Here is a 26,888-nt window from a genome sequence, read left to right on the forward strand (position 1 = left end):
TATTTATAAGACCAAATAATTGTTCATACGATTTATACATACAAGCATTACAATTTGTTCATTTGAAAGACTAGAATTAGGTATAAGCACATGAATTGATTTGAAAAGATATTTATAGCCTGGATATACATGAAAAAGTATATAAATGAAGTCTTAAGTTTACGTAAATATAAGAAACATTAAATACTGAATAGTTTCTCTATGGTATTTATGAATTTTTCACTAATTAAAAAGTCTGTAACAAAATATCTTAGGGTCCATATAACAAGAATTAAAAGATCCCACTGTATTCTAAAATGCAGTCCATTGGATTCCAAATGCTGCATAATCATCTGTAGAAGTAGTGTGGATAAACAACAGAAGCAAGTCCTGACTGTGGCAGAGTCCAGCCCTGTGTTTCTGACACGTTGCAGTCCATCTGCATTTTCTTTGCTGCATTAAGGATGAAAACATAAGTGACCCTGAAGTTCGCAGGTTCAGTCTTTGCTGATTCAGCTGCTAATCCATGAATGTCCTTTGGTCTCATGGTCTCCATGAAGGTGCTCTCCTAGAGCTTTTATCATTGTCTTCATCGAACCTTCTGTCAATACCCACGACCAAAAGGTTGTTAATCTCTCCTTCCATACAGCACGAACCTGCACATTCTGTATAGGGATCTGTAACAGCGAGGCCAGTGCACTGAAATCAAATTTCCATCTAAGGCCACAAGGGCACCATGAGTGCCACCCTCTGAAAGACTGTTTGCATACTCTTTCAGACCAATCGACAGGACCCAGTGAATCACTCAATCATTGCTGCAAACAAGCATGTCTTTTATTTCATTCCGGCTTTCTTTTGTTTTTCTTTCCAGTCATAGTTTAACGTTTGTAGGCACATAATACCACAATGAAAACTGTTCCTGGGAAAACTATCAAACATGTTTAGCTGTCCTCAAAGGTCCTTTGTGGTCAGGTGATCCAGCATCCTCGCATCCACAAGGCACTCCATGAAATAGCTGCAGTACTGCAGGAGGCCCAAGCTGGGGAGCCACTCGTTGCCAAGCCACTCGTGATTCATGTCCCCATATACCAGTGTCGTTCTTGAAGTAGGAGAGACTGAAGGACTGGTCAGCGACATAATTTCCTGAATTGTCAGTCTCAGCTTTAGTCTGTGCAAAGGGTTGCTGGTGCCAATTTCACACTGTATCTCATTATCTGACAGGGTTGACATGATAGCCTCACTTGTCATGTTGGCTCGGCAGGCCTCCATGTGCCAGGCTGGCATCCCAACCCAGAGCTCCAGCCAAACAACAGCAGTGAGTCCATCCCATTGTGTCTTGCTTCTGGGCTTCCTCTGGGAATTCATGCTTTTTTTTCAAGTTTGCAGTGCTTTTCAGCCTGTCCTCCCAATTTTCTAAGTCCCAAGTTATCCTGAGATGCAGTGTCTGCCATGGAAATACCAAGCTGTCCTAATGATTCTTTGCCAGCTTGCCCAGGTCGACCCTTTTCTTTTTTTGCCAAATAAGCGTCCAATAGAAAACTTGATTCCCTTCTTCTTTGGAGCTTTGTGCAGCAAGTTCTGGCTACTGTTACTACTGCTGGGGTTGCTCACATGGCCATCCTGTGAGCCCGTAGAGTTTCTTAAGTCCCTGATATCCTCATGGCTGACAGTGTGCAAAGCTCCTTTGTGCAGCCCATCCAAGCAGAGTGACCTTATAGAGGCACGTAGGGATGGTTCACATTTTACTTGTACCTCTTCTCTGGAAGCTGGCAACAGAGTCATGATGCCGAGTATGTCTACTTCCTGGGGCGGGCTGTGTGGAATCATCCTGGGGGTGGAGTGACCACTTCCTGGTAGGGAGGAGCTGGCTGGGGAAGAAGCTGGGTAAGGGGGCATGGAGCCCAGTGATCTCAAATGATCAAGGTTGTCCAAACTCCCACTGCCAACCCTACTTTCAATCTCCTCTGCCCACTGCTTGTTTTCCTTTTCTTCTTGGATCAACCTGATCTCTTTGTTGATGGCATCCAGCTCTTCCTGAAGCATCATGGCTAATGTCTGGGTGCTGACTTGTCCACTGGGTGACAACAGATCAACGGAGCTGAGCAGAGTTTCTCTGTCATCTTCACCATCACACACATCCACATCACTCTCAAGTGCTTGTGCAATGCTTGTCAAGCCACTAGCTTATTGGACACATTCCCAGCCCTGCTCATTAAGAATTTGTACCTTGGAAGGCTCATCTCGCAGTGCTGTGAATCGGCCTTTCTGGGTGCGCCACCTAACAGAGCTGGTGCTGTAGGAATCTGAGTGACTGTCTGCCTCGGGGAACTGGAAATGAAGGACGCTGCCCAAGTGGGGTCGGACATGATCAAGTGACGCGCCTCTTAGCCTCATTTAGTCTAGTTCAGCCCTCAGTCCTTCAATGCTTAGTACAAGTTGATCCTCGTCATGTTGGGCTTCTTGTAACTGCTTCTTTGCATTTTCAACTTTCCGTACAAGAGAACTCTTATCTTCTAGAGCAGCCATTCTCTCATTAAGATGAAACTGAAGCATCTCATTACATTCTGAAACAAGTTTATCCGCAGTGTCTGATAAAAGTTTACTACATTCTTCATTCATATTTTCCCTCTGCCTTGCCCATTGCAGCTCCTGATTCTTTTCCTCCACTTGTGTCTTCATCTGTCCTAACCTTTCTTCAATGTTGCCATTTCTCTTTTGGCCTTTGACAGGGCTGCCACCCTCTGGGCCAACTCTGCTTCCACCTCAGGGAGGGTCTCTGCTCTTCTCAGAGTCTGCTGTAGCTTTTGCTTTGTCATTTCCAGGCATTTTTGTAACTGGCGGTTTTTATCCTCAGTTTGTCAGTGCATAGGTTCTATATTTGCAATTTCATTTTCAAGTTCCTCATTGAGGTCCTGCACAGATGTAACTTCACTCTGTGCTTCGAGGTAGTGTTTTTAAAGAGTGGTGATTCTCTCTTCCATGTCTTCCTTTTGGGCCATAGCTTCATGGGCATCTCTTTGTAGTTTTGTCTTCATTTCCTCAGATTTGAGGAGATCTTTCTGGCCATGTCAGTTTCCTCAGATTTGAGGAGATCTTTCTGGCCATGTCAAGATCTTCTTCCAGCTCTGCCACTTGACTGGAGAGGGTGTCCACCCACTCCTTCATTTGGCCCTGTTCTCTGGACTGCTGGTCTATGATTTCTTGATGCTCAACTCCCTTAGCAAAGTCTTCCTTGTGGCTTAAAGAGCCATCAGAAAATCTCTTTCCAATCGTGCATGGTGTATTTTCTTGTTCATGGTTTATATCAAACATCCCATCTGTTAGTGTTTCCTCCTGATCATTCTGTTCTTTAAGAATCATTAGCTCTTTATGTGTGGCACCCAATTCTTCCTCTAATAACCTGCACCTTTCAAGTGCTAGTCGTAGTCGCTCTCTCATCTTTCAATCTAGGGCCTTGTGGTGCTTGAATAACTTTAGTGCTTTGAGAACTTCAACTTCACTGGATACTCCCACTGGAGACTGTCCCTGTCTCATCACTACTGTCATCCTCAGAGACCACTCATGCCTAGAGATAGGGCATTCTAAATGTTGTAGTAATAGGCTGATATTGTTTCTTTCAGCTTTGAGTTCAGCATTTTCTTCTTCCTTTTCAAGGAGTTGTTCCCTGCATACATTGAGTTCTTTAATAAGTACTGTGAACTCCCGTGGAAGTGCACTATTGAGCTGTCTCTGCAAGGAGTACCTCTCATGGCCGACCTCATTCACTCTCCACTGGGTTAGAGCTAGTGTCTCCTTGCCTCTTTCTTTGTGTCAGAAGGCGATCCCTCTCTTCCAGCATCAAGACCATTAACTGTTTGGTGTGGGAATCTGTGTCCAGCTGAGAAGGGGAACCTGATCCATGGCTCCCACCTCCTCCTGTGGGGGTTTCCTCTTCACTGATGGTTGACATCACCTCAGGTATTTCTCAGTGGAGCCGAAGGAGGGTCGTTCCTCTCTAGGGAAGCGGGACTCCAGGAATTGCTTAGACTCAGGGTCAGACCTGCGAGTGTCGCCTCCTCAGAACTAGTCCTTATAGCAGCTCTCGGAAGGATGCAGTTTCCCAAGGACACTTCTGGATCAGGCTCTGCCTGCCCTACCTGCCAGCAGACTACTGGAGAGCCAGGCTGGGGAGGCCCTCATCCTTGGTGGTCATTCTGACCCTTCTTTCTGCGGAGGTTTTTAAATGCCCACACTCTGTCAGGCCCCGTGCTGGGTGTCGCAGATTGATTTAATCTACAAAAGCAGGTGTTGCCTCTTAGGGTTTGACTCCTGGAACGCAAAATTTGCCAAACGAATATCAGAACATGATTGCGGGTCGCTTACCACAGTAACTGCCTTGCTGCAGTAAGGCAGCCAGGAGCCCTGACTGCGTGGGGTGGGGAGAACAGAACCCTTCTCTCGTGATTCCTGATTGTGAGGTCACTAAGAACTCATGTTCCTTCTGATGTTCTTACCTCCCAGGATCCAATGTCACACCTTCCCTCCATCTTTTCTTTCATTTGATAAACGTTTACTGAGTGACTACACATAAATGTGAAGTTTTACCCCTGGTCCTCAGTTTTTTGTTTTTTTTTTTTTTTCTGTTTTATAATGATGAAGACAATGACTTAACTCTTTGAGGTGTTGTTTCAGCTTCCCAGGCTGCTGGAAGCAGACATTATGAAATGTGTGGGCTTCAACAAGGGGAATTTAGTAGCTTATGGTTTGAGGCCATGAAAATGTCCAAATTAAGGTGTCATCAAGGCGAAGCTTTCTGCCCAAAGACTATATGCCGGTGAGCTTTGGCTCCTCTGCCACGTGGCAAGACACAGGGTGTCATCGTCTGATCTCTTCTCTTTGAGGTCTCCTTGCTTTCAGCTTCTTTTCAGCTTCTTCTAGGTTTTGTTCCTTCAGTTCTGCATTGAATGAAGATTTTATATATGATTTTTGCTGTCATTCTCTTTTCAGCTGATGTTTCAAAGAACTTGTTTGCAGTGTTATATTTTCTATTAAATCCAGTATTTTCAAGTGAAAAAGTTAAATTTATTTAAAAAAAATTTTAAAGCACGATGAATACTAATAAAGAAAATATGAAAAATTATACAAAATGTAGTCAATATGTATTTATTCCACACTGACTTAAAGAGATAAATAAATATGAAAGAAAGCATTAAGATATATGGAAGACAGACTTCTAAGTTTCAGTATCAGTCTAAAAATACTTCTAGGACACAGAGAACAACAGAGAAGCAGTATTTAAGGAGAAGTTTAGAAGTTTCCAGAAAGAAAGAAAGATGTACAAATCTTTCAAGAACACACCAAGTGATGTGACTGTTGAAAAAAATAATCACGTCTAGACACATAGTAGAATCAGCAAAATACCAAGATAAAAAGAGAATAATACAATATACCTGTGGACAAATGAGATTACCTATTAAATGAGAGATGATAGCTTATTATGAATAGTAATCAAAACTATAATACAATAGATTCATTTATTCCATTAGTTAATGTAAAATAAATCCAAAATTATAAATTTTTCCATGTAAACCACCATTCAAGAGTGAGTGTGAACAAGGCATGTTCAGACTTAGTAAAAGCTGAAATATTTCACTAGAAACTTTAAAGTATGTGCTTTCAGCAAGAATAAAAGTAAACCTAGTGGGAAGGAGTAAAATGCAAGAAGGATTATAATATCATAAAAAATATAAATCAGGTTATATAAATATAAATCAAAGAAATACAAATCATATAAAATAGATTTATTTTGTTTTTAAGTTAAAAATAGCTTGATTTCAAATCATGTACAATCATTACCAGCTGGGAATGGTAAGTTAAAGAATGGATAATAAAAGAATGCCAATTTGTTGGTCTTGTTTAGCAGTATTTAGTTTGCTAAAGCTGATTGAAATGCCATATGCCAGAAATTGTTTGGCATTTACGACTGTGGATTTATTAACTTACAAGCTTAGAGTTCTGATGCTGTGAAAATTTCCAAATCAAGGCATTAAAAGGTGATTTCAAAAAAAAAAAAAAAAAAAAAAAAGGTGATAGTCTCTCCCCAAAGACTGGCCGCTGACTATCCTCAGTTCCTCTGCCACATGGTGTCTGCTGGTGTTTCTCTCCTGGGTTTCACTGCCTTCAGTAACTGGCTTTCCTCTCAGCTTCTCTGGGGCTGTTTTCCCATCTGTTTTCTGTGTGTCCTTTGTCTCTCTGTCTTATAAGACTCCTGTAAGAGGTATGACCCACCCTGAATGCGATGAGTCAATGTCTCAAGTTAAGATCCTCCTCAAGAAAAGATACAACTTAAATGGGTCTACTTGGGTCTTCAAGCTAATGGGTTATCTTTAAGAACATGCTTTTCTGGTACATAAGGCTTCAAACCATCACAAGCAGTATAGTAGTGATACAAAAATGGAGACTTTCTAGAAGTAGGATATAAACGTAAAATTTAATGGTTATCTCTATAACCTCCAGCTGGGTCCCTGGACCAGATAAGTCCTGAAACCTAGAGGGCCCAGCCTCTCCAGAACATCAGCTCATTCTATCCCCTATACCATATCAGTGACAGACGCTTCCAACATGAAAAAGTTAGAATGGACATAGCCTAAACACCCCTAAAGAGTGGCACAGAAAGATCAAAGGTGATGGTGGAGGTATACAGAGGAGGTAGGGTTTAATAAAAGAGTACGATTGCTGAATTATTGATATTTCTTTTAGTCTCCAGTATCTTAGAGCAGCTAGAAGTGAAAAGCTAAAATTGTGGAATTGTAACCCATTGCAAAGTCTGAAATCTGCTCCACAAGTAATTGTTGCTGTGTGTTTGAAATGTATTGCTTTTTCCGTATGTGTTATTTTTCACAAACAAGAAAAAAGATGATTGTGATGATGAAAAACATTTATTCCTTCTAGCCTCCTACATTCTGGAGCAGCTAGAAGGAAAATTCTATGATGATAATGTGGTAGCCCAGGACAAACTCTGGAATCTGTGCTGTAACTACTTGTTGAAGAGTGCTTTGAAAACTATTGCTTTTTCATTTCTTTGCTTTGTATATATGTTATATTACACAATAAAAATGTTAAAAAAAAAAAAAAAAGGGCAGGCCACGGTAGGTCAGCAGGCAGAGTTCTTGCCTGTCATGCCGGAGACCCAGGTTTGATTACTGGTGCCTGCCCATATTAAAAATACATATATATATATTTTAAATATATTTTTAAATTAAAATCTGAGAATTTAAGTATTTCACTTTTTGTAGGAAAAAGCAGTATGAAGAATAGTATATAAATATATATACATATTTAATGGTTATCACTAAAATTAAGGAAAAAAATGATGTAAAACTTCCAAATAAAGAGAGGGCAAAAAGGGAAGAATTAAGGAAAAATTGCTGACCATCCTCTTCTTCTTCTTTCCTTCAGCCAAACTCCTTGTTTCTTGTCACTTAATTTTAAGACTTCCTGATGGCAGGGCTCCTGAATCCAATCTAATTGCTTTTTTGAGTAATATTTAATTTTTAAGCCAGCAGTGAAAATAGCATAAGGTTTAAATAGTTAATTGTGAACTTCCAGAGTCCACTTCGAATGCTTATGTGGTACGGGAATTAATTTCATAAAGAAGCAGGCATAAAGTGAAGGAAATTCTCAGATGGAAAGAACAGCCTAGAAAAACATTAATATCTGAGCAGAAATCATAGCTTGACAATTCTATGATTCAAGGGTGAGCGAAGGGCAAAGCAGCCACAGAAACTAGGGAATTAAATCCAGACTTTTGTCTTTTAATCTATGTGCAAAAATCTGCAAAATGTTGAGCAAATGCTACAGTGGTACCAAGGGAAACTGTCAATATTGATATGCTTATAGAAAAAGGGAACTCACAAAGTAAAAACAGAGTAAGCAAACCAACCAAATCATGTCAAAGAATTCCAATTACAATCAGTTTTGAAAACTGTCCCATGTGAATATCCATTCCTCACTGCATTAGTGTATCATTAAATCTGCATCACTTTAATTTAATTGTAAATTCTTTGCTTATAAAAAAGACCCATGTTCTTAGTAGTTGCATGGTTATGCTATCCCAGGCATCATTTATAAAGTGATTCCATCTTGCTGGCAGAGTTGAATCAAACAGAGCAATGTGTTTAATTAGAATTTTCTTTCTATCATTTCTGTCTGCTATTTTAGAGGGAAATTATCCATAAATAACTTTTTTTCCTCATGTAGATTGTCATTGTATCGGAATGGGGTTATTTTTGACAACATTTACAGAGTGGCATTTGAATTTAAAAAGCAGGAGCCAACTATAATCTGTCTTAAAAAGAAAATTACTTTAAATATAGACAGTCTTTGCTTTCAATGGCAGTGTGGGACAGTGAAATGACAGGCAAATTGAAGTATGATAAGTCGTCTTAATTAATGGGAAAAGTCACAGTTGTCCCATTACCTTTAAAATGTTTTGTCCAATCATTAAAAACTCTTACTGTAAGTTATACATGTTGAGTCAAATGAGACATAATGAAACTAATATTTATTTGGCATGCTATAATTTAAAACCTGAGGATTTAAGTATTTCACTTTTTGAAGGAAAAAAAGTATGAAGAATAATTTGAATAATGCTTGCCTTTGTCCTTCTTATTGTATTACTTATAATACAGAGAACATCATTTTTATGTCACAATTTGTCATATGCTTTTCTAAGTTTTAGTCAGCTTTCATCCTTTTTTTTTTTTCTGCATGGGCAGCCACTAGGAATCAAACCTGGGTCTCCAGCATGGCAGATGAGAATTCTGCCACTGAGCTACCGTCATACCACCCTATCCCTTGTTTTTTAAGTCAAGAAAAATCTCTGAGAGTTTCTTTAATGTGAAATTTTGCCATTTTCTGGAATATCTCAATTCTTTTTGCTGCAACCTCTCCCCTCATTTTTGTTGATAAGTTTGCTGTCACTAAGTTCCTTTAGCTGCCTAGCCAGAATCTCTCAAATATTTTCAGCTTCAACATCCCCATAGCCAGATGTAAGAGTTTTTTCTTTTAATTTCTTTTTCTGGAGTGATGCAAATGTTCTAAAAAAATTATCGTGGTAATGAATACACACCCATGTGATGATACTGTGAGCCATTGATTGTACACCATGTATGGACTGTATATGTGTGAAGATTTGTCAATAAAAATATTTAAAAGGAAACATTCCCATAGCCAGCTATTTCATAAGTAACTCCATTTACATTCTATTTGAATTTCACTTCCAGCATTATCACTTGGTTTCTTTGCTGCACTTTCATCTTTCTTGACTAATTCATTCTTTTAAGTATTCAGCTTTGTAAAATGTTATGTAGGTTTATCTCTAGGAAGGATTGAAGCAATATAGCTTTAAACTTTGCTGTCTGTGCATGAAATTAATAGCAGATGTGCAGTATCAAGCACTGCATAGATTTTTAAAAGATGTATGTACCTTTTATTTAATGTAGTGATTTATGGACTAAAGAGCTAGAAGCAAAGTTGTATTTTATACAGTTACTCAGTGTATATAACATGGTGTGCTGGTTGGAAGGATTTATGTACCCTAGAAAAGCCATGTTTTAATCCTAATCCCATTTTGTAAAGGCAGCCGTTTCTTCTACTCCCTGCTCAGTACTGTAGGTTGGAAACTTGATTATGTCATCTCCATGCAGTTGTGACTCACCCAGTCGTGGGTGATTAAACTTGATTAGGTGGAGACGTGACTCCACCTATTCCAGGTGGGTCTTGATTACTGGAATCCTTTAAAAGAGGAAACATTTTGAGGAAAGGCTGGTGATTCTGAGAGAACAGAGCCCATGCAGCCAGAGACCTTTGGAGATGCAGAAGGAAAATGCCCCAGGGGAAGCTCCATGAACAAGCCTGGAGAGAAAGCTAGCAGATGTCGATGTTCACTATGTGCCTTTCCAGTTGAGAGAGAAACCCTGAATGTTATCAGCCTTTCTTGAGTGAAGGTAACCTCTTGTTGGTGCCTTAATTTGGATATTTCTATAGACTTGCTTTAATTTAGACATTTTCACAGCCTAGAACTGTAAAGTAGCAACTTAATAAATTCTCCCTCTTTAGAAGCCATTCCATTTCTGGTATACTGCATTCCGCCAGCTAGCAAACTAGAACACATGGTAACTGAAATTTAACCATGTTGCTGAGGAAGTGAGGTTATTTAATTAAGCTTTGGTAATTGAACATTGTTTATGTAAGAATCATTCAAAGCAAATATTTCCTGTCCAAGGGCACTGACAGGTTAAAAGTTAAAGAATAGAAAATAATATTCCATGCCAAGACAGACATGCACACACTGGCTATATTAATCAGAAAAAGTAAATTTCAAGAAATATTAAGAGGAATAAAAGAGAGGTATTTCATAATAATGTAGCCAATTCATAAAAATCATAAGAGTGAAAAATCTAACAACAGGAATATGAAATATGAAGAAATCCTGTTATATCTGAAAGAAGAAATAGACACATTCATAAATAGAGGTAGAGATTGGAACATCCTTATTTTAATAATTGATCAAGGAAATAGAAATACAATTGGTAAGAACACTTGAATAACACTATCATCCAGCTAGACCTAGTTACATTTATAGACAACCTCACCCAACCACAGCAGGATATATATTCATACAAAATTCACACTGACCATATACCAAGGTAGATCATACTTGGGGAAATACAACAAATATCAATAAATTTGAAAGTATTGAAACCATGCCTGTTCCTTGATCACAATGGAATTGAACTTAAAACAAACAAAAGAAGAAATGTATCAACAACATCTCCCAAATATCTGGAAATAAGTATCATGCTTCTGTATAATCCATAGGTCTAACAGAATATTACATGGGAAAATATTCTGAGTTGGATAAAAGTGGAAGCACAAATATCAAAAATGTGTAAGATGCAGCTAACTCATCCTTAGAGAGAAATTTGTAGCTTTAAGCATTTCATTAGAAAAGAAGAATAAATTCAACCCCTAACAGGTAGAAGATAAGAAATAATAATTAAATTGAAAACAGAAAAACAGTACAGGAAATCAAACATGATAGCTTATTCTTTGAGGAGACTAATAAAATGCATACAAATTTTACTCAGATTAATCAGTATAAAATAAGAGAGAAAACAAAAATCAGCAATCTACAGAATGAGAGAAAGACCATTACTCAAGATTCTAAGACTTGAAAAGAAAATAAGACTATTTTATGATTATCTATATGATGATAAATGTGAAAACTGATAAAATAGATAAAATAAATTTCTTGAAGGCACAAACTGACTTTTGGTTAGGCAAAAATTTCTTAGATAAACCAACAATAGCATGAAATAGAGGGAAAAACTTGATAAATAGGACTTCATCAAAATTAAAATATTGTCTAAAGACAGTATTAAGAAAATGAAAATACATATCACAGATGGGAATAGAATATTTGAAAAATATATGCCATAAAAAGGACTTGCATATAGAATTAAAAAGCACTTTTATAACTTAATAATATAGTGACAAACAACAAATAAAGCAACGGAAAGAATATTTCAACAAATCCTTCATAAAGAAAATATGCAGAAGTCATATAAGCACATTAAAGAAATGTACATTATTAGACATTAGAGAAATGCAAATTAAAGCCACAATGAGATACCAACATGTGGCCGCTAGAATAGCTAAAATTGAAAATAATGATCAAATGGTAAGGATGTGGAAAGATTGGAACACATTTATTGTTGGAAGGAATGAAAAATAGCTCAACCATTTTGAAAAGAAGTTTAAAACTTCGTATAAAGTTAGGTGTATATTACCATATAATTCAGCAATTCCACTCCTAGGTTTTTACTTACATGAAATAAAAATGTTATTTTCACCTGAAAACTTTCATGCAAATGCTTATCATGGTTTTAATCATAATATCCCCAAACTGGAAGCAATCCTGTGCTGGATTGAAGCTATCATGTCCCCTGGAAAAGCCACGTCCTTTAACCTTCATTTAATATTGCTGGGTGAAATCTTTTTGTTTCCATGGAGATATGACCCACCCAATTGTGGGTGGTAACTTTTTTTTTTTTTACTTCTTTATTGTATTGTAGAACATATATACAAAGCTAAAGAAATAAAAAAGCAATCGTTTTCAAAGCACTCTTCAAAAAGTAGTTACAGGACAGATCCCAGAGTTTGTCATGGGCTACCATACCATCCTCTCAGAATTTTCTTTCCAGCTGCTCCAGAGTATAGAAAGCTAGAAGGCTTAAATATTTCTTTCTCATCACAATTGACATTTTTTCCTTCATTTTTTTTTTGTGAAAAATAACATATATACAAAAAAAGCAATAAATTTCAAAGCACAGCACCATAGTTAGTTGTAAAACAGATTTCAGAGTTTGGCATGGGCTACAATTCCCCAATTTTAGGTTTTTACTTCTAGCTGCTCTAAGATACTGGAGACTAAAAGAGATATCAATTTAATGATTCAGCATTCATATTCATTTGTTAAATCCTATCTTCACTGTATAACTCCACCATCACCTTTGATCTTTCCATCCCTCTCTTTAGGGATGTTTGGGCTATGGTCATTCTAACTTTTTCATATCGGAAGGTCTATTATTAGTATAGGGTAGGGAGATGCAAATTTCTGATGTTCTGGAGAGGCTGGGCCGTCTAGGTTTCAAGACTTATCTGGTACAGGGACCCCTCTGGAGGTTGTAGGTTTCTAGAAAGTTACTCTAATGCATGGAACCCTTGTAGAATCTTATATGTATTGCCATAGGTGTTATATAGGATTGGCTGGAATGGTCCTGGTGGGGTTTGGCAGGTTATGTTAGGTAGCAAGGTCTAACTGCAGTTTGCATAAGAGCAACCTCTAGAGTAGCCTCTCATCTCGATCTGAACTCTCTCTGCTACTGATACTGTATTAGTTACACTTCTTTTCCCCCTTTTGGTCAGGATAGAATTGTTGATCCCATGGGGCCAGGGCCAAATTCATCCCAGGGAGACTTTCACCCCTGGATGTCATGTCTCACGTAGAGGGCAGGGCAATGATCTCACTTGCAGAGTTGGGCTTAGAGAGAATGAGGCCACATCTGAGCAACAAAAGATGTGGGTGGTAAGTTTTGATTAGATGGTTTCCATGAGGATGTGTCTCCACCCATTCATGATGGGGTTGCTTACTGGAGCCCTTTAAGAGGGAAACATTTTGGAAAAAGCTTTAGAGCCACCAGAACCCACAGGGTCAAAACAGAATGGGCAGAGCCCTGGGGAAGCTGTTGAAGAAGCCTGCAGAGACAGCTAGCAGATGTCACCAAGTGCCCTACCAGCTGAGAGAGAAACCCCGAATGTCACTGGTCTTTTTGAGCCAAGGTATCTTTCCCCGGATGCCTTTTTTATAGTCTTGCATTAATTTGGAAATTTTTAATAGTCTTAGAACTGTAAACTTGCAACTTAATGAATTCCCCTTTTTAAAAGCCATTCCATTTCTGGTATATCACATTTTGGCATTTTACAAACTAGATCAAATCCCAAATGTCCATCAATTGATGAGCAGCACAACATAATTTTGTGCTGAGTAGTAAACAAATAAATTATAAAAAGCAATATGAAAGAATAAACCATTGACACAACAACATGAATGAATTTGTAAAGCACATGGTCAGCGAAAGTAACTAGACACAAATAGCTGTATAATTTCATTTATAAACAATTCTAGAAAAAGTAAAATTATAATAAGAGAAAGCACATCCATAATTTCTGAGAACCAGGAGAGTAGAAAGAAGGAACTGACTACAAAGCAGCATGAGGCAACTTTTTGGAGTGGTGGAAATATTGTATATCCTAAGTATAGTTGTGCTGGTTTGAAAGGATGTATGTAACCTAAAAAAGCCATGTTTAAATCCTAATCCCATTTTGGAAAGGCAGCCGTTTCTTCTAATCCCTATTCAGTACTGTATGTTTGAAACTGTAATTAGATCATCTCCCTGGAGATGTGATTCAGTCAAGAGTTAAACTGGATTAGGTGGAGACCTGTCTCCACTCATTTGGGTGGGTCTTGATTAGTTTACTGGAATCTTATAAAAGAGGAGACATTTTGGAGAATGTGAGAGGTTCAGAGAGAGCGGAGAATGCTGAAGCACCACGAAGCAGAGAGTCCACCAGCCAGTGACCTTTGGAGATGAAGAAGGAAAACGCCTCCTGGGGAGCTTCATGAAACAGGAAGCCAGGAGAGAAAGCTAGCAGATGGCTCCGTGTTTGCCATGTGCCCTTCCAGCTGAAAGAGAAGCCCTGAATATGTTCGCCATGTGTCTTCTCACTTGAGAGGGAAACCCTGAATTTCATCGGCCTTCTTGAACCAAGGTATCTTCCTCTAGATGCCGTCGATTGGACATTTCTATAGAACTTGTTTTAATTGGGACATTTTCTCAGCCTCAGAACTGTAAACTAGCAACTTACTAAATTCTCCTTTTAAAAAGCCATTCCATTCCTGGTATATTGCATTCCAGCAGCTAGCAACTAGAACAAAGGTCATGGTTACACAACTACATACATTTGTCAAAACTTATCTAACTGTTCCCTTAAAAATTACAGTTAATTTATTGTTTGTAAACATACCTTAATGAAGGTGTCAAAAGTACATATTTAGTACATGCTTTTGCATTTTTCTTTTAGGGTACTCTAGCTCATCAGAAAAATAATTTTATAGAATTATTTGTATAATTTAGAAATGTGACTGTATTCATTATTTCTTTGTAGACTTTCAAATAAAACTTTACCACTCTTACACTTCTTGAAGACACTTTACGTAATACTTAAACTAATTCGTTATTATATTGAAGGATTTTATATAAAGTACGGCATACGTAACATTAAAAAGTTGAAATTCTGGTTATTAGTGAAAGCAGTATGTGCTTCCTTTTTCTTTCATGTTTCAAAAATCCATACTGCTTCTCCCCCACCCCCACATGGGACATGATTCCCAGAGGTGTGAATCTCCCTGACAATGTGGGACAGACATCCCAGGATGAGCCAGGACCCCACACCAAGGGACTGAGGAAAACTTCTCTACCAAAAGAGAGAGAAATGGGACTTTAAGTCAATGTATTGAATTATTTCATCTTCTGTTCTACCATATTTTCCATTTACTAGGTAATTATTTGCAGAAATTCTTCAGATAGTCTGGATACCAGAGCTCTTCACGTTTGGGACAAGCAAATACTTTCTGTCACCCTGTGACTTGTCTTTTCATGGTCTTACGGAAACATTATTTATATGATGTTGAGTTCGGAAAGCTCCTTGATTTAAAAAAAAAGCCAGGAAATAAAACCATGAAAGGCTGTTAAAGCTGTTGATATCCCATTATTATCAACAACATATACAGCTGAAAAGCAAAACAAATACAAAACAAAACAGAGAAGCAGCAAAACGAGGGTGAGAATATAAAGAATCAATATCCTCAGTGTACAAACACTCACATCAGTAAGGTCATGAAAAAAAACAACCTCAACTTAAAAGGCTATGCATGGATTTTCTGTATATATATCTATATTATATTTCGCAATTTAAAAAAAAGTCTAAAAAAAAATACTATGGGTGGAGTCCCTCCGAGGCGGGCGTGGAGGGGCCGGCGTAGGGATGGTTGGGAGGCACCAGGCAGAATTGCGGCCACAGTGCAGTCCTCGGGGAAGGTGCAGGTGGCGGTGCAGAAGACCAGGCACCCAGGGGCGGTGTGCGAGGCCCGGGCAGCGAGGGTGCTGCAGCCGGAGCTCCCCAGGTCGCACGGGCACCACGCGCCTCAGGGTCCAGCGGGGGAGACGCATGGCCCGAGCATGCAGGATGGGGAAGCCCACCGCTGCAGCTCACCCTCGCCTCGCCATTCAGAAACCCCTGGAGGCAGGGCCCTGACCTCAGTTTCCCAAGGCCAAGGGCAAGCGATTCAGGAGCTTCCAGTGACTGGCAGCGTCCTGTCTGTGGGACAGATGGCTGAAGACCCTGTTCTAATCTGAATGTGTCAGCTGCTTCCTCCACCACCTTTCCTCGGTGACGCCACATTTCAAAGATTTGGGTCGCGTTTCCTCTAAGCCTTGGCGGGAAAAGGGGGTTAAGGCCTACCTTTTCTCTGCCAGGCAGGGGATTGGGCGTGATGTCTAGAGTAGTTGTCATTTTATTATGAGTCTAATTTTTAGCCTCTATGGCCTTTGGGAGCTCAGGACCCACTTGCTTTGTTTCCCTGTTGCTGGAAGAGGTGGGTGCTTAAATGTTTGCTACTACAGGAAATAAAACTGAGCTACTAAAAAAAAAAAGCCAGACAATGTATCAAAATGGGCAAGGGATTCATAAAATAATTGGGTTAACCTCACCTGCTATCAAATAAATACATACAAATATATTAATGATGAAAATTTTCTCACTTATTAATTCTATGAAGTTTAAAATACACCAAAGTCCAGAACAGGAGAGGTCTTAAAGAAACCGGCATTTGCTTCTGTGAACTGCTATGGAAAGGCAGATCAGGTGTAAATCATCTGCACACACTAAGTGTCCAATAGCCACTTGGGGCCAGTGGTTACAGTTTTGGACTGCACGGTATTAACTCCTACATTGATTAATGTATTGGAAAGGACTAAATATAGAAAGAAAATGGAGATGTCCAAAGCTGATGATTTAAAGACATTACTCTTGTAACACTTACATTTGCCACTTGTTCTAGTTTGCTAGCTGCCAGAATGTAATATACCAGGAAGGAATGGCTTTTTAAAAGGGGAATTTAATAAGTTGCTAGCTTACAGTTCTAAGGACAAGAAAATGTCTCAATTAAAACAAGACTATAGAAATGTCCAATTGAAGCCATCCAGAGAAAGATACCTTGGTTCAAGAAGGCCAATGAAGTTCAGGGTTTCTCTCTCAAGTGGAATAGCACATGGTAAACACAGAGTTTCTCTCTCATCTGGAAAGGCAAATGGTGAACACAGTCAGGGTTCCTCTCTCATCTGGAAGGGCACATGGCGAACACTGCATCACCTCTTAGCTTCTTCTCCTGGCTTCCTGTTTTGTGAAGCTCCCAGAAGGCATTTTCCTTCTTCATCTCCAAAGGTCGCGGGCTGGCGGACTCTGCTTCTCGTGGCTGCGTTGTTCTGCTCTCTCAGAATCGCTCTCATTCTCCAAAATATTTCCTCTTTTATAGGACTTCAGAAACTATTCAAGACCCACCCAAATGGGTGGAGACACGCCTCAACTTAATCCTGCTTAACAACCACTCTTGACTAAATCACACCTCCAGGGACATGATCTAATTACGGTTTCAAACATACAATGCTGAATAGGGATTAGAAGAGATGGCTGCCTTTACAAAATGGGTTTAGGATTAAACATGGCTTTTCTAGGCTACCTACACCATTTCAAACCAGCACACCACTGAATGTTAAATAATTGATCAGCAGCAGTGGATGAATTAAAGAGAGAATTTTTGTTGTATTTTGTTTTTATACACTTATTTAAACTCTTTGTTTTCCAGGTGACAAATTCTAAATGAATAAACATTCTTCTCTAATAAATCTATATTGAATGCTAACTATGAGCTAAATTCTGTGTAAGGAGTCATTTACCTTGTTATTTTATCATCCCCTAATTTGGGCAACTGATTTATTTATAATGTTTCTCATCCTTTGCAGTGTTTCCACATAGCATTTCTACTCAAATGTTCGTGTGGGAACCCATAGATTTGGCTTCTATTTACAAGTCCATCATGAACCAATTATATCACTTCGGAGAAATCATTTGAAATTGATTCTCATTGCTTTTGTGACACAAAGCCCCCAAAGCAGTTATATATGGGAAGATATTGCCTTTTCCCTCTTCCCCTCTCCCATCATAAACAATTGATCACTTTTGCACCAGGATGGAAAACATACAGAAAACAAAATCAACTGGACTGCAATAGCACATGCCTAGACCTTGACTTTTGACCTGTAAAGTTAAAAATGAAGAAAAAAAAGAAAACACCACCAAAAAAAAAAACCCACCAAAAACAAATGGTAACATAGGATTAAAAGCCTATTCTTTAAATAAGTTGAAATACCTTGTTTTCTGTAGTTTTTCCACAGTGCCACCTGAATTTGGGTCCTACTAAAAGGAAGAAGGAGTTTTAAAAACAGTGTTCCTACATGATTGGTTCAAATCAAGCAGGATTGTCTAGGCAACAATCTACATTTCAGCAGTGTTGCCACACAAGGACACAAGCAAAATCATATGCCTGTCAGCCATAAATTACCTATCAAATATTGTTCTCATACTTCCTTAATATCACCAACATTGTTCCTCTAATATCTCTAAAAGAAACAAGCTGCTCAGAAGTTTGAAACTGTGATTGTTCATAGGCTGTGCTCTTGGTTCTAATTCCATCACCTAATTCTACCTTTATCTTTTTTTCACATGGGAAGGCACTGGGAAGTGAACCCGGGTCTCCGGCATGGCAGGTGAGAACTCTGCCACTGAGTCACCATGGCCCACCCTCCATCACCTAATACTATATTCATTGTTTCTTACGAGGATGTTTGTGATTGCAAAGGCTGTTTTAATTAGCAAGTGACATCCTTACTCCTTTATAGGCTAAAAATGACATCGCATTTAAACTTGCAAAACGGTTTTGCACTCTTATAGAGGAAATCATGTGTTTTAGTGGCAAGGGCACTTCTGGGAATTAGAATGCTCTGCTTCTGGCCTCATTGCCAGCATGCTGTGTGGCCTTAAACATTGAACTTCCCACCCCCTCAAACTGCTCATGTGTGTAATGAGTTCTTCTGTTGCACCACTGCTATCTACTTAATAGGGATCATTTGAGAATTAATTAGGGGTCTTTAATCTGCTTATAGTTGCTCTAACAAATAGTCACCTAAAAGAAATAAAAATTATTTAATAGTTAAAATGCCTCATAAAAATCCCCAGAAATGCTACTTTTCAACTGATGGTTTCAAAAAGGAGCAAAGAAAATTCAACTGCCCTCCATTTTGGGTCCAGGAAGGCAGTGACCATGTAGCTGCAACACTGTATGGCGATGTATTAAAGACTGGGTTCTCCATGGACACACTGCTCACTGGCTTGTTTCTCCCACTTGATACAGAAGGAAAGGTAAGCATCTGTTCTTCCACAGCAAAAGTAAGAAGACATCCGCATTAGCCAATCACACGTAAATAGATGATAATTGTGCCTAGGGGATAAAAAACAACACATTGCTTTGCTGGAGGTCCTGATAGAGATGGTGCACAATTCCATACTGAATCACATAAAATACAAAGTTTTATGTTGCAATTCACTGATTAAACATGACACATTAAGGGTACATATTTTTGAAAATAAATTAAAAACAGATCAAAATCATACTTTTATAATAATGTAAATGCCATTATAATTTTTTAAAATGTTATGAAAGAACAATGGAATAAAAAATTACTAGTGGTAGCAAGTATAAACCACACCTTAATTTTAGTAAGAATGCCTGGAACATACAGTAAATCACGCACAGCCTTACCTTATGAATAAGGCTAGGCACGTATCTGGATAATTTTATCAGCCAGTTGTCATTAGTTGAACTGTTCTGAATGTATTGAATCAACTCTTAAAATTCTGATTCAAATCCTTAAAATAACAGAATAGTTAAATTAGAAGAGTTCTTCCATTTTGAAAAACCTATTCTATTTAATGCTTAAGGGAAATACAAAATGCATTGAATTAATATTCAAAATACATGATACAGTGCTTACGACATTGAATAATAAATAAGATTTCTGTGTCTTTCAATTTGTATTGTACAAGTCAAAAAACACTTATGCATGTGAAGAGCAGCAAAAGACATGGAGTTGGCACACCTGAGTTTCTTAATCTTATATTTGATACTTCAGCACTGTGATCCTGGGCAAGCCAGTTTTCTCATCTGAGAAATAACAAAACCGGACAAAATTATCTTCCAATCCCTTTGAAGTGTAAAATCTCTGAATAGTCTATCAAGACACAAAGGACTGGATCTAAGGTATTTTTGCTTAAGTCATGAGTTAAAACACAATGCTTGCTTGATAGATTGTAAAAACAAGGGTGTCAGATATATTAGTAACATTAGTAAAAAACTAATGTTTTTCATGTTTGAAAAACTTTTAAGTGTTCAAATTATTCAATTGCTGAGCTAGCAGAAAGCATGCCAGTTTTCATTAAAATGCACATCATTATTTAAACAAACTTTGGTAATTATAAACTCATATATAGAACAAGAATAAAGGTGTTTTAGATTCTTAAACCTGACAACACAAGCAAACAGATCTTTTCTTGAACATTATAGAAACACTTAGCTTGGATAAATAACTTCTCTTGAGAATGCATACTAGCATGTTAAAATCAATAATTTCTGATCTTTTTGTCTTTTACAGCAATTTAAAATCAATTAAAATGCATTTATTAGGAAGGTGTCTTTATATAAGCAGAACTAAACAAATATACCAATTGCAAACTAAAAGCAAATAGAAATATAAAGCTCAGGAAAGTCCAGAAAATATTTAAATCACCTACCATTTGATGAGTGTCTATTCTGTGCCATATGCTATTTTAAGTGCTTTATATTTACTGGCTCCTTAAACCCTTCACAACTACTCAAAATGATAGGTATTAGCACAGATGATACCAAGCACCTAGGGGTTAAGAAATGCTTAATTTCATCCAGCTAGCAAGTGGCAGAACTAGGATCTGAAGCCAGGAACTCTAGCTCAAGAATCCATGCTCTTCTTTTTTTTTTTTTTAATTCATGAGACTACTTTATTCATAAAAGCAGACAAATTTTAAAATCTAGATTAAATTGGTAGTTTTTTAGATAATACAATTTATCAAAACTAACCTCAGAAAGACAAAAAATTTAAAAAGAACCTTATCCATATAAGAAAATTAGAAAGTGTTTGAAAGCTTACCACCCAAAAAAGCTGAGCCACCTTGTTGATATTTTTAAGCAATTTTATTAAGAAATAGTCACATACCATATAATCATCCAAAGTATATAATCAATGGCTCACTGTATTATCATATAGTTGTGTATTCATCACCACAGTCAATCCCAGAAAGTTTTCATTACTACAAAACAAAAATAAAAATAAAAAGAACACATAAAATATCACAAACCCATATCTCTAACCCCGTCCCCCAAATAGTTATTTATTTATTTTTATCTTTGTCTTCTTACTCATCTACCCCTACACTGGATAAAGGGTGTGTCAGTCACAAGACTTTCACTATCACATGGCCACACCGTAAAAGCTATATAGTTACACAATCATCATAAAGAGTCAAGGCTACTGGATTACAGTTCAGCTGTTTTGGTATTTTCTTTTAGCTATTTGAATACACTAGAAATCAAAAGGGAATGTCTATGTAATGCATAAGAATAATCTCTAGAATGACCTCTCAAATCTATTTGAAATCCCTTAGGCACTGAAACTTTATTGTGTTTCATTTATTTTCATTCTTTTGGTCAAGAAGGTTTTCTCAATCTAACAATCCCAGAGTCAGGCTCGTCCCTGGAAGTTATGTCCCACATTGCTAGGGAGATTTACACTCCTAGGGGTCATGCCCCATGTATGAGGCAAAGGTAATGAGTACATTTGCAAAGTTGGCTTAGAGAAGCCACATCTGAGTAACAAAAGATGTTCTCTGGGGTGACTCTTAAGCATAATTATAAGTAGACTTAGCTTCTCCTTTGCAGGAATAAGTTTCATAAGAGCAAGCCCCAAGATCAAGAGTTTGGCTTATTAAATTTGTAGTCCTTAATGCTTTTAAGAATATCAGGAGTTTCCCTGATAGTCTTGGCAATTGTTGCTGTTTTTGTTGTTGTTATGTTAGCCTTGGCTTCCTTCTCCTGGAAGAGATCTCAGGGTCCCTTTCATGATTGTTCTAGGTTTATCTGTGCTCAGAGCTTGTATGCAGAAGCCTGAATTTGTTAATTAAGTCTGCAATTGGAGCTTTGTTGAGCTCTCCTTGCCTTGTTCTTAGTAGAGACTGCTTCTTTTCTTCACAGGGAAGTGTCCCCAAAACAGCCTGTCATGCTAGTGGTAGAAAGGCACCAACCTCTCTGATTTGGGAGACTTTATCTACAAATTCTGCATGGTGATCTCGGTCCTTTCATTTATTCCAGACTGGTGTGCAATGTGTGTCTGGTCATGGAAATCCCCCAGACATTTGCTCCAGACAGTTCCTGATTATTTACTAGCTGCCCTAGAAGATGAACTAAAGCCCACACTTCCCTATACCACATCTTGCCCCTCCTCTGGTTCATGCTCTTTACCACTCACAGCCTCTCAAGTTGTACTATTTGGTTAAGGAAACAACACATATATCAGTTTGACTGGAATTACAGGAAAGTATGAGAGATAACAATGAGAATCAGTTTGTATTGCATTGCATTATGTGCCAGGTCAAGGAGTCTGGGTTTAAATTGGTAAGATATGTGAAGTTGTTGAAATTTTATGAGCAGAGAAGTGATGTGATAAGAGCACAATTTCAGAGCAATTCATTTGACAGTAGTGTGCTGGTCATATCAAGTTAGGAGGCTCCCACTACAGTGAAAATGTGCTGGCAGTGAGTCTGGCATAGAAAGGCAGTATAAGAAATGTATGGAGGCACTGTGAAAATAAAGTGACTAAGATCTGGCAACTCATTAATCCTGCAAAAGAAGCAGTGGGAGAACGTTCATAGTAAAAGGAAGTACTATGGTTTTGAATTTGATGGGACTTGGAAATGCACAATGCCATTACAGAAAAAGAATATCAGAAAGCACAGTTAGTTGGCAATTGTTAAGTGTAAGATGATAAATTCAATTTTGGTTTTTTTAACAGATCCTAAAGCCTCAATTTAATATTATAAAAATCTAAAGATAAAATAACACGTCCTTAACCTAACCTGCTATTCTAGGCACAGGGTGTTAGAGAATACTTCAAGTTTAAAAAAACTAAACTGTACAAAAGTTTTTGAAATGTCACCCAGAGCTGAATTTGGCTTATAAAAGGATGAAATTATTTTTCAAAGACATAGAATCAATGTTAACCTGGATACCTTCCCAGAGAAGAGATTTGCCATTTTAACATGCTAGAGTAAAATTTGAAATGGATTTTTTGAAGTAACCAAATTAATTTAGTGTTCACATCAGATAAACTATTTCTCCACTTGTAGATTTGTACCTGCCAACTCAAATAATATGAGATAAAGTACTTCAAAAATGCAAAAATCTCTCTACCTGAGAATATTCTATGTATGATTTTATTCTTTCAAATTCCTTATCTTTTTAATGGTTCTAATGAAATGTCTAATAAGTTGAAACAAGATGTCCTAAAGAGAAGCATTAGCTTTGTAGTAGCAGAAAGTATATAAATGTAAATATTTTTTAACCTACCAAGAGTAAGCCTGAGTTCTGGGACTCCATCTCTAAATAAATACCAAGGAATCCATGTTCCGTGGAACAGAACATCACCAAGCAATGTTCAATCTAAGTAGAAGCTGAAGAAAAAAACAAATGCCAAATTATTTATGTCTTTGTGAAATGCAATTATTTTTAAAGGGGATTAATTAACATTATAAAATATTAATGCTATAAATGCATCTTCAAAAGGAGTGGAGGTAAGTTGAAATTTTAGTTTTAAAACCCCATATTTTTTTCAATTTTACATTTTAGTACCTAACAGCTATAAATTTAATTTTGAAATTATAGTATTGTAACATATGTTGTGGCTCTGTTTCCCACATATAATTCTAAAGGATGAACTCAAATGATCATAAAAAATAGAATTTATTTGAACCAAATGTAAAGTCCCCTGTTTCAATTTAAAATACATTTAATGCTCCCCTAAAACACCTTTTGTATTTTGGGGAGCATAGATTTTTACAGCTTCTATATATTCACTATGAATCATCCACTTTAGCATACTAATGGGCCCTTAATTATGCTATTGTTTGCTTTTGTCATTAATTGAACTTTGCTGTTACCAAGATTACAACCACTGCTTGCTTTTTCATATGCATAAATAGACATAAATATAATACTGTAACTCTTTTCAACATGTTTCTCACATCCCTCCAGTAGGCCACCTTGGGAATTTTCTTTTAGTGAAGGCTTGGGTGCAAGAGAGTGAGACAGTTTGCAAGAAGTTTACAAGTTCTGTTTGCATCACATTTGCTAGTATTGGTTGGGCAAACCATTCAATATGACTGAGCCCAGGGTTAAGAGGTGGTGTAGATTACTCTCTCTTGATTGGAAAACTCAATGTAATCACTTCATTACAATCCACCCTCTAGCCACAGTTACTCACAATCCTCTCATATCCAAAATATGCTCCCTTCCAACCAAGGCCTCTAAAACCTCATAATTCACACCAGAACCAGATGCAGTGAGATGTACAAAGTAAAAAGACAAGTTATTCCACCCCCTAAAACCCCCCTGCACAAAACTATGAGATAGGCACAGGAAAAAAAAACAAATATCATTTTTCTAAAAAGGGAATAATGGAAGGAATTTAGTAGTCACTAGCCCATAACAATTCTAAAACCCTGCTGGACAAGAGTTGCAATATACCTCTCATCTGGGGCCAGGCAATGTTCTCTGATCAAAGTTTAGCTCTGCTCTTTGGGGTATCTCTCCATCCAATGTTCTCTATGACTCTTGGCTCCACGTTCTGGGGTGTCTCCCTTTTCTGCTTTCCATATTGGCTACTTCTAAGGATTCATTAAAAATTATGTCCTTCAAACAAACTCATGCCAGTAAAATATTGGGGACCCAGATGGATTTTTGAGTTTTGAATGATATCACCCCATTATAAACTAAGTTTGCAGCATGTTTCCCAGTATACCACCCTCAGACATACTGTGAACGTCTCATAAATACAATTAGATTCCATTTAATGCCCAAAAACCAAGTTCAGAATGCTTTTCACACATGCCTTGCTCTCTTTGGACATAAGCACTGCTACTTTTAGATCTTGTAAGACAATGTCCTCAAGTTCTTAGGAGTTTTTTTGTGAAGGCCTAAGAGACATTGTCTTAATTCTTTTAGAAGAGTCTTTATAGGACCTTAATTTGATTTTTTCTTTCTTCCAGGCTGTATTTTACTTTGATAATCGAATTGGAGAGACTAGAGGTGGGAAATAGTTTTATTTCAAATGCAGCTTTTGGACTTTCTATATTTACTCACACTTCTGCTTGCAAATTTATTTAGCTCATCTTTTTCTTATAATATTTAATTATATGCAACTAGTTAGGACCCAGTGACACTTTCAAAATTCTGCCAAAATATTTTGTTGCTGAAATTCAAAAATTTCTTTCAGTGTTATCAAATGGTTAATGAAAATCCTCAATCTATGTGCTGCCAAAAATGGAATTTACCATCTACACACAGTTATTAGGTAATTAAAATGTGAGTAGTGCAACTGTGGAGCTTAGTATTTGATTAATTTTTTAACTAATTTCAAATTAAATGGTCACATGAAGCTTATGGCGATTATTGGCCAGTGAAGATTTTGGTACATTTTCTGTCAGTCATGTTACCACAAGAAAAAAACTTTAACAATTTTTTTCATCACATCTTTAAGCCATTTTTTTCTAACTTCCAATAAAAATTTCGTCACCTGTTTCCCAGATTGTTCTTGCCATCTGGTTCCAAATTCAAATTTTAATTGATTTTGAGGATTGTTATGACAATACCTTACTTCTGGTACATGATTTTGTGATCTTGTAACAAATTACTCATTAAGGTAATGGTTTAAAGCAATCTTTTAGAATGGGGTTGACTGGTGAGTTCTTCAGGTCTCTTGGATTCAGCTGGCTGATCTGGAGAAAATTCAGCTGAGACAGCTGGGACAGCCAGGGAGATAGGACAACTCAGCTCTCCTCCCCATGTCTCTCAGTAGGACAACTCAGCTCTCCTCCCCATGTCCCTCACAGGTTCCCATCCGATTAGTCCAGACATGTTTCAATGGTGTTGGTGCGAGAACAGCTGCAAGTGTTCTCATGTGAATAACAGCCACATGTCAAGCCCTGTGCTCAAGCATTTTTCAAACCCCTGCATAAACAGAAAGAAGGACAAACTAGCTAGTTAGCTATATAGATACTATTTCATAAAAATGGATTCACCCTATAAGGACTTAAAAACTACATTTGTTTACTTGAAATTTAGAGAAGAAAAAAAGAAGCTGAACTGAAATTGACAGAATTCTTGTATTTCAGCTAAATAATTTCACCACAATAAACCTCTCTCAGGTTATAAAAATTGATTTTATAAAAACTATTCAGAGGTGAGAATCAATATGTTTTTATACTGAATGTTTTCAGCTTTATACAGTATTGATTGAATTCCTGCAAAGAAAGATAAGGAAATTAGTATCATAACATCTGCTCCCTTCTCATGTAGTCTCTCTGATTTTTGTGGAATATGTCTATATCTATGTCATGTCTATGTCAGATCATGTTTATGTCATATCTGTGTCATGTCTATGTCCATTTCTATCTAAATATTTTTGTTCTACCACTACAATGCCCAAAGGTATTTACTCTTATGTCAATATTTAAATGTATTTTATGCTCATCATAAACTCTTTTTTTTAAGGTAAGGCAGGGATTTTAATATTTATGTGATGAAAGTCCAAATAAACCTTCCTCCAGCACGAACTGTTACAACTTTCTGCCCGAGCACTATTCCATCATCATGATCTCTTACCACAACTATTTTCTGCCTTTGTTAATTTTGATTTATTTCTAGCTACATCATTTTAATGATTTTTTTAAACTGCCATAAATGCTTTAATACAATATAATTGTATAAATAAATTTACCATGTTATATATTTATGTATATGTATATATACATATATGCATATGTGTATA

The 26,888-nt window shown here is 37.4% G+C and overlaps 2 pseudogenes; both read right to left on the minus strand.

Annotated features, from left to right (window-relative positions):
* Window positions 1-328: 328 nt before the first annotated feature.
* LOC143669666 (liprin-alpha-1 pseudogene) lies at window positions 329-2,025 on the minus strand (annotated as a pseudogene).
* Window positions 2,026-3,018: 993 nt separating this feature from the next.
* LOC143669667 (liprin-alpha-1 pseudogene) lies at window positions 3,019-3,928 on the minus strand (annotated as a pseudogene).
* Window positions 3,929-26,888: the final 22,960 nt, after the last annotated feature.

The sequence above is a fragment of the Tamandua tetradactyla genome, chromosome 26 (genome assembly GCF_023851605.1).
Source record: "Tamandua tetradactyla isolate mTamTet1 chromosome 26, mTamTet1.pri, whole genome shotgun sequence".
Taxonomy (NCBI): domain Eukaryota; kingdom Metazoa; phylum Chordata; class Mammalia; order Pilosa; family Myrmecophagidae; genus Tamandua; species Tamandua tetradactyla.